The following is a 16,303-nucleotide window of genomic DNA, read 5'->3' as shown; positions in this document are numbered from 1 at the left end:
AAAAACAGGTTTTCCACTGCTCAGTGTGCTGAACTTCAGGCAGTTATATTGGCTTGTCAGGACTTTGTTCATATTCCCTTCTATTTGTACACAGACAATGCCAGTGTATGCAAGGTGTTCAAACTATTAAAACCTCCTATGTAGGACACACCAACAATGAGAAGATTTTTCATCTTTTTCATGAGTTATGGGCACTACTTCAACAACATCAGCATTTTTATTTTGTTGACCATCTCCTGTCCCATTTTGGCCTTTGTGGTCCATTAGTAAAGGGCAATTACCAGGCTGATACTTTGGTTTCTCCATTAATTTTACAGCTGGATAACTCATCACTTGTACAATATGCCTTACAAAGTCACTCTCTGTTCCATCAAAACTCCAGGGCTCTTTTTGTTTCATGTTCATATCACATGAGACAAAGCTAGTCAAATTGTTAAGTCGTGTTCCAGTGTGCTCCTCATTTGCTGCGCCCACGTAGGTAGTTAGCCCTCATGATCTTTGCCCTCTAACATTATGGCAGACGGATGTTACTCACATTCCATCTTTTTGATGACAGCATTATGTCCATATTGTCATTGACACTCTGGTTTTGTTTTTGCCTCTCCAAGATCAGGGAAAGCAACATGCCATGTCATAGATCACTGTTTGGCTGCCTTTGCAGTGATGGGCAAACCATTCCACATTAAAAGTGATAATGGCCCAGACTATTCATCTACTGCCTTCAAGGGTCTTTGTTCCTTCTACCAAATTCATCATACCACAGGCATACCCTACAATACACAAGGTCAAGCTATAGTGGAACAAGCTCACCAAATTTTAAAACTTCAATTACAAAGACAAAAAGGGGGTGGTAGTGCTCCAGCCACTCAAATTAATAAAGGTCTTTTTACTTTAAATTTTTTAAATTGCTCTGAATCTGGCTTTACTCCAGCTGAAAAACATTGGGAACATCACAATAAACAACATTTGCCACAGGTATTGTTGAAAGATGTATTGACCAGTGCCTGGGAAGGCCCCAGCCTGGTCTTGTTGTGGGGCCAAAGCCATGCATGTGTTTTTCCTGAAGGTGCAGAAAACCCAATTTTGGTACCCTCACAGTTCATGAAGACCCATGGAACCCATCAGCCATCAGATGCAGAAGCTTTGCCTGACAGAGGAGGAGAGGAGCCAAGCCTTATGAGAACCAACCCTCTGGAGATCCTGCCACTGAAAGTGAAAAGGAACCACCCTTACTGGTCCCACAAGAGGAAATATCATCATATTGACAACATGGTAAAACAACCCAGGCATCTACCCCACAACTCGGGGTCAAGTAAAGTGCTTGGTGCATACGGCCAAGAATGCTATATTAAGCAGTGGGGACAGGAAGAAACTCATGCTGTTCTGTTAGTTATGATTACCATCATTAGTCAACAGGTAAATGCTGCAGAGGCCTAGAAATTTGTACATTGGGATTTTGTGCCTCATATACCTCTGCTTCATGCAGTTACCTGGAAATGTCCCATCTATATCAGTTTTTACTAATGACTCTGAGGTAGTAGGAGGTCACTCCAATGGGCACCTAGTTCCTATTTTCACTAATTATAGTTTTACAGGAAAAGCTGTTCTCCTGGGAAACATACTCACATGTTTGGGAAATTTGCTTGTTGTCTCCCTCTCACACTTGTTTGGAAAAAGTGCTCTGTTATGGAATGGTACTCAGTTTCTGGATAAAAAACTAGAATTTTTTGGCTTTAATGCCATTAAGCCATATAATGCTACACATTGGCCTCACATTCCCCATTGTCTTGACAAACATAGTCCCTGATACCCATATAAGGTAGTCTTATGGGAACAAAGTATGTTTGCTTTTCTAAAGGCTATTTATGTTACAGGCTATAAGCTTGTATTGGTCTTATAATGGCACTTCTGAAACTAATATGACAGGGTATTGGACCACCCCTTTTGTCGGACCAGATGGAGGGATCATTCAATCAGACATGGAAATTAGAAGCTGCTACTGCTACTATTAATCTAATTAGCCACTCAGCACCACTGTTATTAAAGTCTTACAAGCTTTCATTCAACATCCTTTTGCTTTATTGGCTGGATCAATTAACATTTCTAAAAATAGAACTATTTTTGATATCTCTTGTTCTAATTGCAATTTAACTTCATGTATGGACAACTACATAAATGGCAGCCTACTTATAGTAAAAAAAAGCCCCTATATCTTGGTACCTACAAATTTCATGGGTTCATGGTATCATGATAGGGGACTACAGGTTGTCAAAGAAATAAAAACATTATTAGTAAGGGAAAAAAAGATTAGTAGGGCTCTTGATAGCAGATATTATAGTGGCTATCACTACTATTGCTACCATGACTACTGTTGTAGTAGCTCTCTCCCAAAGCATTCAAAATGGTCTTTACATTAACACCTTAACACAAAATGTCAGTTATGCCTTCCAACAACGTTTCTATAGATAAAAAAAATTGATATCCATTTAAATTCTCTAGAACTTGCTTGCTGGCTATGGGAGATGAATTTCACATGCTGAAATTATGACAAGACTTATTATGTCATGCAGGCTTCCAACATATTTGTGTTATTGCAGCACCCTACAATGAAACATTTCCCATGGAAACTCCTTAAAGCACATGTCATGGGAACCTCGGAAAATAATAATGATTCCCTTAACTTACAAGCCTTAAGACAGCAAATTTTATCCATGCAGTGAGCACATGATCAGGTGGTCTCTCCTGCGGATATAGCAAAAACTATCTTAGAAAAAGAATTACAAGGATTTAACCCCTTAAATACCATAAAAAATTCCTTCTGGTATTCATTGGCATTATATTATTAATAGTTTGTTGTGTTTGCTTACTTTCAATCTGAGCTCAAAGGATCAAAAAACAACTCCTTGGATTAGACATAAAAATGTATGTAATCTTGATTTTTACTTGATTAATTTCTGTGTATTGACCTATAAAATAAACAACCTGGCTTAGGTAGGCACTCATGTATTCCACCAGGAACATGCAGTCCTTCTGATCCCAATTTCGTGTCTTTATGTCTGTGTGTCTTTGTTTCTCATTCCCTGTCCCTCTCAGTCAAGTTTACCAGCTTAGCTACACAGGCCACAGAAGGCAAACTACTTGATTACTAACTAAACAGAACTTTCACAAAAGAAGAAATTCAAATGACAAAAAAACACATGAAAAAATGCTCACCATCTCTAGCAATAAAGGAAATGCAAATTAAAACCACGCTAAGATTCCACCTCACTCCTGTTAGAATAGCCATCATTAGCAACACCACTAACATCAGGTGTTGGTGAGGATGTGGGGAAAAAGGAACCCTCTTACACTGTTGGTTGGAATGTACAGTACAACCACTCTGGAAAAAAATTTGAAGACTACTTAAAAACCTAAACACTGATCTACCATATGATCCAGCAATACCACTCTTGGGATATACCCAAAAGAATGTGACACAGGTTACACCAGAGGCACCTGCATACCCATGTTTATTGCAGCATTATTCACAATAGCTAAGTTATGGAAACAGCCAAGATGCCCCACCACTGATGAATGATTGAGAAAATGTGGTAGTTATACACAATGGAATTTTATGCAGACATGAGCAAGAACAAAATGTTATCATTCGCTGGTAAATGGATGGAATTGGAGAACATCATTCTGAGCCAGGTTAGACAGGCCCAAAAGACCAAAAATCATATGTTCTCCCTCATATGTAGACATTAGATCAAGGGCAAACAAAACAAGGGGGTTGGACTTTGATCACATGATAAAGAAAGAGCACACAAGGGAGGTATGAGGATAGGTAAGACACCTGAAAAACTAGATAGCATTTGTTGCCCTCAACGCAAAGAAACTAAAGCAGATACTTTAAAGTGACTGAGGCCAATAGGAGAAGGGGACCAGGAACTAGAGAAAAGGTTAGTTCAAGAAGAATTAACTTAGTAACACACATGCACAGGAAATCAATGAGAGTCAACTCCCTGTATAGCTATCCTTATCTCAACTAGTAAAAACCCTTGGTCCTTCCTATTATTGCTTATACTCTCTCCTCAACAAAATTAGAGATAAGGGCAAAATACTTTCTGCTGGGTAATGAGGGGTAAGGGGGGGTAAGGGAGGGTGGGAGGGGTAAGGGCAGAGGCAGGGGAAGGGAGGAGAAATGACCCAAATATTGTATGCACATATGAATAAAATAAAAATTAAAAAATGGCTTGATTACTAAGTAACACTTTCAGTAGTTTCAAGAGGCAAAAAAATAAAATTCTGAGATTTGCATAGATGCGTAGCAATAAAAAACAGCTAATGTTTTTAGAGGGAACTCTTAATATGCTGACTGCTAGCTAGAAATAAACCAGAAATAGGCTGAAAGCTCACTGTCTAATTTTATTCTTTGGATTTATTGATCCATTCTTTGATTGTGTGATTTTTTTTCAGAGAAGGGCTCACTATTTAGCTCAGGTTGGCCTTGAACTCACCATCCTCCTGCCTCCATTTCCCCAGTTCTGGGATTACAGCTGTGTGTCACCATGCCAAGTTCTAATTAATTTCTTTCTACAGGATAATAAATCACCCAGAGACTCAAATTAGCCTTATAATTTTTTATTCACAACATATGCCATCTCTAAAAATTACTCAAAATATAAGACACAAGACCAAATGATCAAATTCCAAAATTTAAGATGAAACAGAAGAAATTTTTTCTGTTCACCCAGATATTCATACTATCACAAAGAAAATAAATGTACTTATCTATTGGAGGCATAAGATATGATGAAAATGCCATTAGATAACTGGAAATTTTTTAAAGAATCAAAACTAAAATATGCAAATTTATAATAAAACTTAATGGATATAATTAATAGAAGATTACAAACAGCAAGATAAGTAAGAAGGTGGATAGTAGGTCAGGAGACATTAAACAGAATGAATCTTTAAGAGAAGAAAGTGTGACTATCTTAAAAGAAATAAATAAATTATATGGGATGAAAGCCAAAATTCCTATCTGGACTTAGCTAGACTCCCAGCAAGAGAAAAGAAAGAGAATGAAAATGAAACAATATCTGAAAATACAATAGCCAAGACAGAAGAAATCCATTAATGCATAGATGCTAGGTGTTGAAAAAAACAGTTATAAAGACAGAACAAAGAAAACACCCTTGTGTATATCAGAGTAAAACTATTAGATGCAAAACTATATAAAAACATTAAGCATTCAGCAGTCGAGGAAAAGGAAATATTACCATCAAAGAATGAATAAGAAGACAACTGATTTCTCAACAACAACAAAAAGTAAATCAGAAGTCAAAGCACTGATATTTACCATTTCAATTTCTAGTAGCCATCAAATACAAATTTAGTGAAAATGTTAAGCTTAAAGCAAAAGAATGACTTTGTGTAAGAAACACAACTGAGAAGACACCAAAACTAAAGGAATCACTAAAAGGCATATTCAAGAGGAAAAAAAATACACAGCTTATATAAAGAGATGCAAGAGAAATTAAGAATAAAGAAAAGATACAAATATGGGTAGGTCCAAATAATATTATCTTTTATAAATACACTTGCAACTAATATAGGTGAAAATATATACATATACATATATAAGTTGTTACTCATTTAAGCAAATAAAAAGGTTTCTAGAAGATGGCATGTATGTAAATTATATATAATTCTTAAATTATGTAATACATAATATACATAAATTAGATTCAGATATAGATTCAAGAAATTTGAACACACATAACATTCACTAGCACCAACAATATGATGTTTCTGGAAACCTTTTTTTAATTAGCAAATCTTTTATCATTCACTTTTGTAGCTATTGAAATACAACAAGTCATCTCTGCTCTTAAGGGAATCCAAATATAGATGAGAAGATAAATAAATTTCATGCTACAAAGTTCAAAAACTTAGAAAACTAAGCCAAAGTTTCCCATTTTTGGTAAATAAATATATGTGGTAAACACATAGAAATCATAAGGTAATGATAAAAACACTGTTTTTCTCTGACTGAAAAACTGAAGTTAAAAATAGTGGTACTGTGTTTTCTATTAAAGTTGGTTTAATGTATCACTATTCTTTTTTCTTCAATTTTATTTACTTTATTTGTGATGCTGGGGATCTAACCAATGGCCTTGTGCATCCTAAGCCAGTACGCTGTACTGAGCTGTTTCCTCAGCCTCAGTGGGTCAGTATTCTTGGTATCTGACATCTATATTATGAAGAATTGTTAATTATTACTTAACCATAATTTAACCAACAATAAATACAAATTTCAAGAGGGTTTGGATATCCTCCCATACCATAATAGCCATAGCAGTTGGCTGATAATTCTCCTGAAATGCTACATTTCTTCACAACCTGGACAGGGCATTTAGTTATATTTGAAACTAGCAACTTCTGGCAACCATGGTCTTTTTGTAATCTTCACCTTATTTAGCATATACTTGACAGAAGGCTATAACTGCTAATCTAGAGAAGTCCTTCTGATGGATGTACCATAATGAGGTATGAATTATACTGGGTTCTTAAAGAAACACATACACACGCAAAAAAAATGGCAAAACTCTGCCTAGAGTTGATTCTAACAGGGCACTTCAGAACCCAGAAATACAAGTTATTGCAGCACTCCCTTATAAGATAAATATGTAAATTGAACCGTATGAACTATAAAGAGGATTTCCTTTGATCTAGCTTCATAACAGTGGACATAATTTTTAAATTTTTTTGTTGTATTAAAATTTGGATGAAAAAGAGAAGCAATCTTTTCTGTTCTGAGATTTCTATACTAGAAGTTGGAAGAAGGCTTTTTGTGAAAGCCAAGGAGAGTGAATGAATCCCTGATAAAGTAGTGTGACTTACAACTTTCCTGTCCCCCAGAATATATTCTTCATGCTTCCTGCTACCTGAAGTTCTCAACTCACACTTAATATCTTATTCCACAGAGTAAAAGTCTTGCACCATGTCTTTCCTGGTACAAGGCAGTCACAGGGTGAATCATGTGGGCAGAAGAGGAAAAATTCCTTAGTCCCTTAACATCTGAAATCATATACAAGGAGGATGGAAAAATAAGATGCCTGAGTGTTGAAGAAGCTGTGACAGAAAAAAGAAGCAGGCAAGGGAAAGTTTAATAGGGCTTAGAAAGTAATTTCACCTACCTCACTATTTTATTACATTCCAACATCTCATAACAATCCTTATGAATTCTACATTCCCTGAGGGAAACAGCTACAAAATGGTTCTGCTGTGCAGAGTGAGGGAAACTACTCTTCAACAAAGATATGTGGAATGACTGCCAAAAGCTGGGAGTTTGATTGAAGAATGGGAGAAATAAGTTGTACACTCTCAAATATTATTCAGTTAATTGTCTTATGAAAAACATCTGAAGTAATTTTCACAAAGTTTTTATTAGGATAGATTTGTTATACAAGGGGGAATCATAGTGACATTTCCAATAAGACTTATCTTGTATAATAGTAACAGTCCCTCCATCCTCTCTCCCCCTCAATCCACTCCTGCCTTAAAGCAATTGCAAGAGGTTTCTTAGCTCTATTTCATATAGGTATATGAAGTCCATCAACCATATACTGCCACTTTAATGGATTCACACTCCCCCTGTACCATGCACACATCATACCTATTTTACAGTCCTGTTTTTAATTATTAATATTTAAGTTGATGTCCAAGGGGTTTTCTCTATGTGTGCTCACTTTGGATTTACTTTACTTTGGTCCATTCATCCCCTTCCATTATTCTTACTCCTTTACCTCCCACCCCCCATTTTCCAACATCTTTCATTATGCACCCTTATATCCTCTACTTCACATTTTATATTTTACAATATTACTGAAGCTCTAATATTTTCTTTCCCTCTTTCCCTGAGTTCCATAGAGTAGTTCCACTATTACAATCAAGTTCTACATATGAGCTTTTGTATGTGATCATGCTTGTTTCTGTGCATATGTTTACCTTTTGGATCTATGCAGCCTTCGTGTTTCTGAGCCTGGCTTACTTCACTTAACATAATGTCCTCCGGTTACTTCCATTTACCTTCAAACCACATGGCATTATTCTTTACAGCTTAGTAATATTCCATTTTGTATATATACCATATTTTCTTGATCCAATAAGGGCACCTGGGTTGTTTCCAAAGCTCAACTACTATGAATAGTACTACACTGAATATCAGTGTACAGGTGTCTCTATAGTATCCTGTCTTATGTTTCTTTGGGTAGATGCCCATGACTAGTACCACTGGATCATATGGAAGTTCTGTCTCTGGTTTTATGAGAAATATTCCCACTGTTTTCCATAGTTGTACTAATTTGCATTCCCACCAGCAGTGTATAAGGGTTCCTGTTTTGCCACAACCTCACCAGCATTTGTTGTTGTTTTTGCCCTTGATTGTGTCCATTCTAACTGGGGTGAGATGAAATGTAGGTGTGGTTTTGATTTGCATCCCTTTTATAACCAGGGAAATAGAACACTTCTTCATGTATTTACTGGCCATTTGTACCTCTTCCTTTGAGAATTCCCTATTTAATTTATGAGCCCATTTCTGCATTGGGGTGTTGATTTTTTAGGGGTTGAGATTTTTGAGTTCCCTCTAGATTCTGGATATTAGACCTTTACTGGATGAGCAACTGGCAAAGATTTTTCTTCCATTCTGTGGGCTATTTCTTGAATCTGGTTGCTGTTTTCTTCTGCTGTGCAGAAGTTCTTTAGTTTAACATAGTCCTGTTACCTCATTCTTTCTCTCAGATGCTGAACATATTGAGTTCTATTTAGGGAACTGCTCCCAATACTATCTGTTCCAGTGTATTTCCTCCTGCTGCTTGGAGTTGTTTCAAAGTTTCAAACCTTATATTAGGGTCTTTTATCCACTTTGAGTTGATTTTGGTTCTAGTTTCAGTCTTCTACATGTGAATAATCAGTTTTCTCAGCAGCATTTGTGGAAGAAGTTGTTCTTTCTCTATTGTGTGTTTTGGGTTCTTTTGTTGAAGAACAATTGCCTATAGATGTGTGAGATTATGTCTGGATCTTCTATTCTAGTCCATTAGTCTCTCTGTCTGTTTTTTTGTGCCAATACCATGATGTTTTTATTGTTATGGCTTTGTAGTATAGTTTGAAGTCAGGTATTGTGATGCCTCCAGCATTAGACATTTTGCTCAGAATTGCTTTGGCCATTTGAGGTCTTTTGCATTGCCTTATGTGTTTCAAGATTGATTTTTCTATTTCTGTGCAGAATGTCATTGTAATTTTGATGGGCATTGCGTTGGACTTGAAGATTGCTTATTGTAGTATGGCCATTTTTATAATGTTGATTCTACCAATCCATGGTCATGGAAGGTCTTTCCATCTTCTGATGTCTACTTTGATTTCTCTCTTCAGTGGTTTATTGATCAAAAAGATCTTTGGTTTCTTTTGTTAAATTTATTCCAAGGTACTGTATTGTTTTAGATGATCTAGTAAATGATGGTCTTCTTGATTTCTTTCTTTGTCTGTTCATTGTTGATATATAGGAAGGCTCCTGATTTCTGTATGTTAATTTTGTATCATGCTACTTTGCTAAAAGAATTTATGATTTGTAATGGATTTTTGGTAGAGTTTTTAGGTCTCTTAAGTGTAGGATCATGTCATCTGCAAATAGGGACAGTTTGACTTCTTCTTTTCCTATTTGAATGACTTTTGTTTCTTGCTCTTGTCTTAGTCCTCTAACTAGGAATTCTAAAACTATATTAAATAGAAGTGGAGAAAGTGGACATCCTTTGTCATTCCTGACTTTAACAGAATGGTTTAAGTGGTTCTCCATTTAGCAAGATGTGGGCACTAGTTTTGTTGTATATAGACTTTATTATGTTAAGGAACATTCCTTCTGTCTTAGAAGTGCCTTTATCTTGAAAAAGTGTTGAATTTTGTCAAAGGCTTTTCCTGCATCTATTGAAAGGACCTTGTTTTTGTTTCTGCTTCTATTTATATACTGTATTATGCTTATGGATTTATGTATGTTGAAACTTCCTTGAATCTCTGGAATGAAACTGATTGGTCATAGACTATGATCTTTTTGATGTGTTGTTGAGTTTTGTTTGCCAGTATTTTGTTGAGAATCTTTGTGTCTATATTCATGAAGGATATTGGCCTATAGTTCTCTTTTTTGGTTGCATCTTTATTGTATCTTGGAATGAGTGTATTGCTGGCTTCAAAGAATGAGTTTGGTAGTGCTCCTTCCACTTATATTTCTTGGAAAAGTTTGAGTAATATTGATTTTAGTTCTTCTTTAAAGGGTTGGTAAAATTTGGCCATGAATCCATCAGGCCCTGGGCTCTTTGTAGAGAGGCTCTTTATTACTGCTTCAATTTCATTGCTTGTAATAAGACAATTTCAGTATTTATCATCTTCTGTATCAGTATTGGTTGGTTGTATACATCTAGGAATTTATCTATTTCATGTAGATTTTCCAGTTTGCTTGCATAGATGTTTTCATAGTACTCTCTAATAATTCTCTGGATTTCATTATTATTTGTGGTTGCATCCCATTTGTCATCTCTGATTTTATTAATCTAGGTCCTTTTCCTCCTCCATTTTGTCCTGTTAACTAAGGTGTGTCAAACTTGCTAATCTTGTCAAATAACCAACTCTTTGTTTCATTGATTCTTTGTATAGCGATTTTGGTCTCAATCTCATTGATCTCAGCCCTGATGTGTATTATTTCTCTCTGTCTGTTGATTTGGGGTTTGGTTGTTCTTGTTTTTCTTGGAGCTTAAGGTGCATCATTACATTCTCTATTAATTATAAATCTGTATGTTTTCATTTGCATAAGTACAATTGTTATAATTTCTATCACTTTTTTCCTTTCTTAGCAAGAATTATACTGTTTTACAATTCATTATAATCATTAAGAATATTGCACAACAGATGATAATTATAGCACATTTTCTATTATGAAATATTGATTTATATTATTTAAAATACATTGTAGAATTCATAATAGTTGTTTAAGCTTTACACAAACACAAAAACACTTTGCCTAAATATTTCTTGACATTTTAATTTTTAAGTAAAATATGTGGAACGTAAATTCTAGCAAGTGAAATCCTCACTGTGTTAGTTTGCTTTTGCATTGCTGTGACAAAATATCTGTGAAAACAACATAAGGGACCAAGGATTTTTTTTGGATGACTGTTTCAGAGACTTTAGTCAGTGACTGGCTGACTCCTTTATTAATGGACTTGGGGCAAGGCTGAAGAATCATGATGGAAAGAAATTACAGAGGATAGCTTCTCAAATCATGGAGGCCAGGAAGCAGAAAGAACCTGATAACAAGGTCCAGGGACAAGATATATCCTTTAAGTTGCCCTCAGTGACCCACTTTCCCTGATCAACCCCTCATCATAACAGTCCATTCAAACATGAAACCATTGAATGATTAATACATTGATATAGTCATCATCTTGTAATCTATTTACCCCTCAGTAACACTACCATCTGGGAACCAGGTGTTTAGTACATAAACTCTTTTAGGGTTCACTTCAGATTCAAACTCTATTAATAATGGAAACTTTTTCATTGTTTTGAAGTTTTTACTTAATGCAATGCATATACTTAAATGATTTTGTTTTGTATATAATGGTGTCAGTATATACACACTATTTCAAACTGCTGCAAAACATGGCAAGAAAACACACAAACATGCACACATACATCAATACTGATAGAAAATATATGCATACCTTTAATGTATTATTTATGAAGACACATATATATCTGTATGCATATATATCAACGTATCCTCAAGTTTTAGATGAGCTTGAAACAGGAAATATATCCAAATATAAGCTCACATTTGAAATATATGTATTTTCAATGCCAATATTCAGAAAGGAGCTTACTCTTCAGGGAATTTCAGAAACCCAGTATGTCCCCTATATCTAATGTTTATTGCTTTAATATTTTCCACAGCAAATATTTATATATGTATTTGTTGTATTATATATATAAATATTTGTATATTATATATTTGTACATATTAATGTATATTATATTTGTAAGTACATGTATAAATGCATTCCTATGTGTGTATATATATATATTTATATATATATGTTTCTGGGTATATGTATATCAGAGTTAAAGATAATGGTAATATATATATATGTTTGTATATCAAAAGATTTGGGGATTCATAAATAAGGAGGTCTATTTAACACTACTTAAAGTATGTATTATTAATAGTCTGTATTTATTTATCAATGGAAAAATAGCATGAAGATATGATATTACAGTGAGCAAGAAGTAGAATTCCGTGGTATTTAAATGGAAAAGTATTTTAATTCAATTACATGTCACTTAAAGAAGATTTTCTAGAGAAAGTGTAAAATGAGGAAATTTCTATGAAAACTAAATAAAATTAAAGCATTATACTTTTAGTATATATTAAGTAAACTACATCACTGTAAAGTATTTCTTCTACTTCTATGGATAACTTTTTTCCTGGGAAAACTCAAAATATTATTTAGCTGTAGGATAATTATTTTTTAAAAAGATTTTCTAATCAAATATCAGAAGGAAGTAGTGACAGAAAAAACATTAGATATATAATTATAATTGCCTGAAAAATATATTAAACAAATAGGCTTTATACTGTATGAAGAAAAATGAATGAAAAGGTCAGTGGGATGGCCTTATTGATTGAAGCGAGACACTGAAATCTCACTTTTAAACAATTGCCCTTCAATGTGCTTCTAACTCATGACACCACATTATTTCACGTACTTGTGAAAAATATGGTCTTCCTTGCCATGTTCATGAAAGCTCGCTTGACTTGTTGATTCCTTAGGCTGTAAATAAAGGGGTTCAGCATGGGAGCTACTGAGGTACTTAGCACAGCAACTCCCTTACTCAAAGACACTCTTTCTCTTGCTGAGGGTTTAATGTACATAAAAATACAGCTGCCATAAGAGATGGAGATGACAACCATATGGGAAGAACATGTAGAAAAGGCTTTTGTCCTCTGACTAGTAGAAGGAATCTTTAAAATTGTTCTGATGATATATATGTAAGATAGAAATATTAATGCCAAAGTGAACATTAGAGTAAACATGGCACAAGAAAACCCCATTATGTCTAGGAATTTGGTGTCTGAGCAAGAAATCTGCAACAGAGGAAAATAATTACAGGTAAAATGGTCAGTGATATTGGACCTACAGTAATCAAGCTGTAAGAGCAACATGAGTAAGGGGAAGATGACTAAGAAGGAAATCAGCCAGGAAGCAAAGACAAGCATTGTACAGACTTTTTGATTCATGATGGTCATGTAATGCAGAGGCTTGTAGATGGCAATGTAACGATCATAGGACATGGCAGCCAGAAGGTAAAATTCAGTGACTCCAAAGAGGATGAAGAAAAACAACTGAGGTATACAGTCATTAAAGGAAATGGTTTTGTCTCCTGAAATAATGGTGCCCAGGAACTTGTGTATACTGACAGCTGTGAATGAAACTTCTAATAAGGAGAAAGTCCTGAGGAAAAAATACATGGGAGTCTGCAGGTGGAAATCCACAAGGGTGAGTGTGATGATGGTCAGTTTCCCAGTGATGCTGAGCATGTAGGTGATGAAGAGGAAGACAAAGATCATCACCTGGAGCTTTGGATCATCTGACAATCTCAGGAGGATAAACCCTGTTACTTATGTATGGTTATGCATTCTTCAGTTGCTTACTTATTTATTCTTTCCAAAGGTATAGGAGAAAGCAGAAAGAATGAAGCCATATTGAGGATTAATCCAAATCCAAGTGCAGAGCTGGAATTTTGCTGAAAGAGTATGCCATTTCCACCTTTAGGGGATATTTGAAATCATCTGGTAGTAACAATGATCTTTAATTTCTCTCTTCCAGAGAAAAACATTTTAATTAAGGCAGGTTACAAGTATCAAAACTACCATGAGAAACAATCTCATCCACGTTAGAAAAGGTATTGTCAAAACAAACAAACAAACAAACAAACAAACAAAAGTAAAAAAAAATGTTAGTGAGGATGTGGAAGGAAAGGAACTCCTTTAATTGTATGTGGGATATAGATTAGTACAGCCACTATGGAGAACAGTATGGAGATATTCAAAATCCTAAATAAAGAACTACCATTAAATCCAGCTGTACAATTCCTGGGAATATATTCAAAGTAATGAAATAAGAACACCAAAGAAATAAGTGCATTTTCATGATCATTGTGGCACTACTCACACTAACTAAGATGGAGTCTTTTCAGCCATAAAATAGAATTAAATCCTTTTCATTTTCAGCACAATGAATGGAAATGGAGGACATTAAGTTAAATGAAATATGTCAAAGACAAAAACAGGCACCACATGTTCTGAAAGGACAAAAGTGATTACTAGGGATTGGGAAGTGTGCAGATGAGTTAGGGAGAGTAGATGTAGGGCTTTTAAATATGATCAATACATGCTGTACATACGCATGAAAATGTCACACAGAACCCCATTAATATGTATGAATAACACTTTTGCACAAAAACAATAAATATCACTTTGGTATCCCAAATCTTGAAGTGGAAAGGTAGGGGTTTATAACCAACTTTTGTGACTCCAGTGGTACCCTTACTGTTCAGAGACATGCTTACAATGTGTCTTGCCATATAGGATCATTTTTGTGTCATTGCTCCAATCTCTACACAAGTTTCTCTTTTTTCAAAAGTTTAAACACATTGAAAATCATCAAAATGGGAAAGATGCATTATTTTAAAAAAGTGATTATTTTATCCTTAGACATCCATCAACTTTTAAAATATACTTAATACCTTTTCCAACTCCTACTTCTACCTCATTGGAAGTCAGAAATACTGAAGCCATCTCCATGACCAGCCTCAGGTGACAGGGATAAAAGGTGAGACAGCATAGAAAGCAATATAAAGGAGAGAAGGAAGGTAAAAGAAGGAAGTTAAGAAAGGTGAATATGGTTGATGTACTTCCTATACAAGAATGAATATAGAGTTTTCAAACTTTTGAAATCACCATAAGATGGGGACTAAGGTAGAAAGAAAAAAATAGAGCATATGAACCAATTTGAGTTATAATACATACATACATGGAAATATCAGAAGGAAACTCCCTGTTTAGCTATATTAAACAAACTAAAATGCATTTATAAAAAACAGAGAACATATATATATATATATATATGAAGGTATATAAACATACATACACACATACAAATGACAGGCATCATATGTAGCACATTGTAATGACATCTGTAATCATCCTTTTACTTATTTTCACGATATTACACATAATACCCACTGCATAATGACCTAAGAACTTTGTTCTTATTCTTCCCAATACTACACCTAGATTATGCTGAAATCTCCTGGGAAATCCACCATTGCACTGTGCATTCTTTCAACTTTAGACAGGATCTTATCTTCAAAGCTATTACTTATATTATAAGAGGAATATTGGCTATATTCTTTATATTTAGCATATTTAAAATAAATGATATGTAAAGGAAATCATACTTTGTTAAAATATATATGTATACATTAAATGAAAACTTTAAAACATCATTTCTAACTTACTTTCATAACATTTTTCTATAGTTCATTTTTTTCAACTAACCATATTCCTGTCGTGTCATTCTTACTTCATCAAAATTTGCTTTTGATTTTGATTAAAAGCATGAGATCTTAATAAAACCGTGAAATTACAAAGTACTATCTCAAATAGACAAGATTTAGATTCAGTCTCAAGTTTGGAGTTCTTGAAATAACTTACTGATATTGGAGAATTATATTAAAAATATACATTACATTATTACTATTCCATAGAGAAAAGGTATCAATGGACTGTATTTTGATGTCATTTCAGGTTTATCCCCATATTATTTTTTCTCTTAAAATTCTGATGGTTTTAATACTTTGTCTGAATTATAATAACATGGCAAACTCTTTTTTGCTTGTGATTAAAATTTCCTACCTGGAAGGTAGAAAGAACTCTGAGGAAAAGTATGAATAGGTACAGAAAGGATTTATGAGAACATCACAAAAATATGAGCATTTCTATAGCTAGTCTTCAGGGACCAAGGAAGCAGTAGTAAGTGGTCTAATATAAAAAACTGACTGTGGTACACTATAATTTTATTTGAAAATATTTATAAAAATTCAATGGATTGTATTCATTTGCCAACACAAAATAGCCTTAATAAAAATTGTGAGCATTTATAGTCTTTTGAAGGAATAAAAGACAATATTAAATGTGGTACTTATGATC

The 16,303-nt window shown here is 34.4% G+C and overlaps 1 pseudogene; it reads right to left on the bottom strand.

Moving 5' to 3' along the window:
• Positions 1-12,790: 12,790 nt before the first annotated feature.
• Positions 12,791-13,729, bottom strand: LOC141425533 (olfactory receptor 6C1-like; annotated as a pseudogene).
• Positions 13,730-16,303: the final 2,574 nt, after the last annotated feature.

This window comes from Castor canadensis, chromosome 8 (genome assembly GCF_047511655.1).
Source record: "Castor canadensis chromosome 8, mCasCan1.hap1v2, whole genome shotgun sequence".
NCBI lineage: Eukaryota > Metazoa > Chordata > Mammalia > Rodentia > Castoridae > Castor > Castor canadensis.
This window is presented reverse-complemented; position numbering and strand designations above follow the sequence as displayed.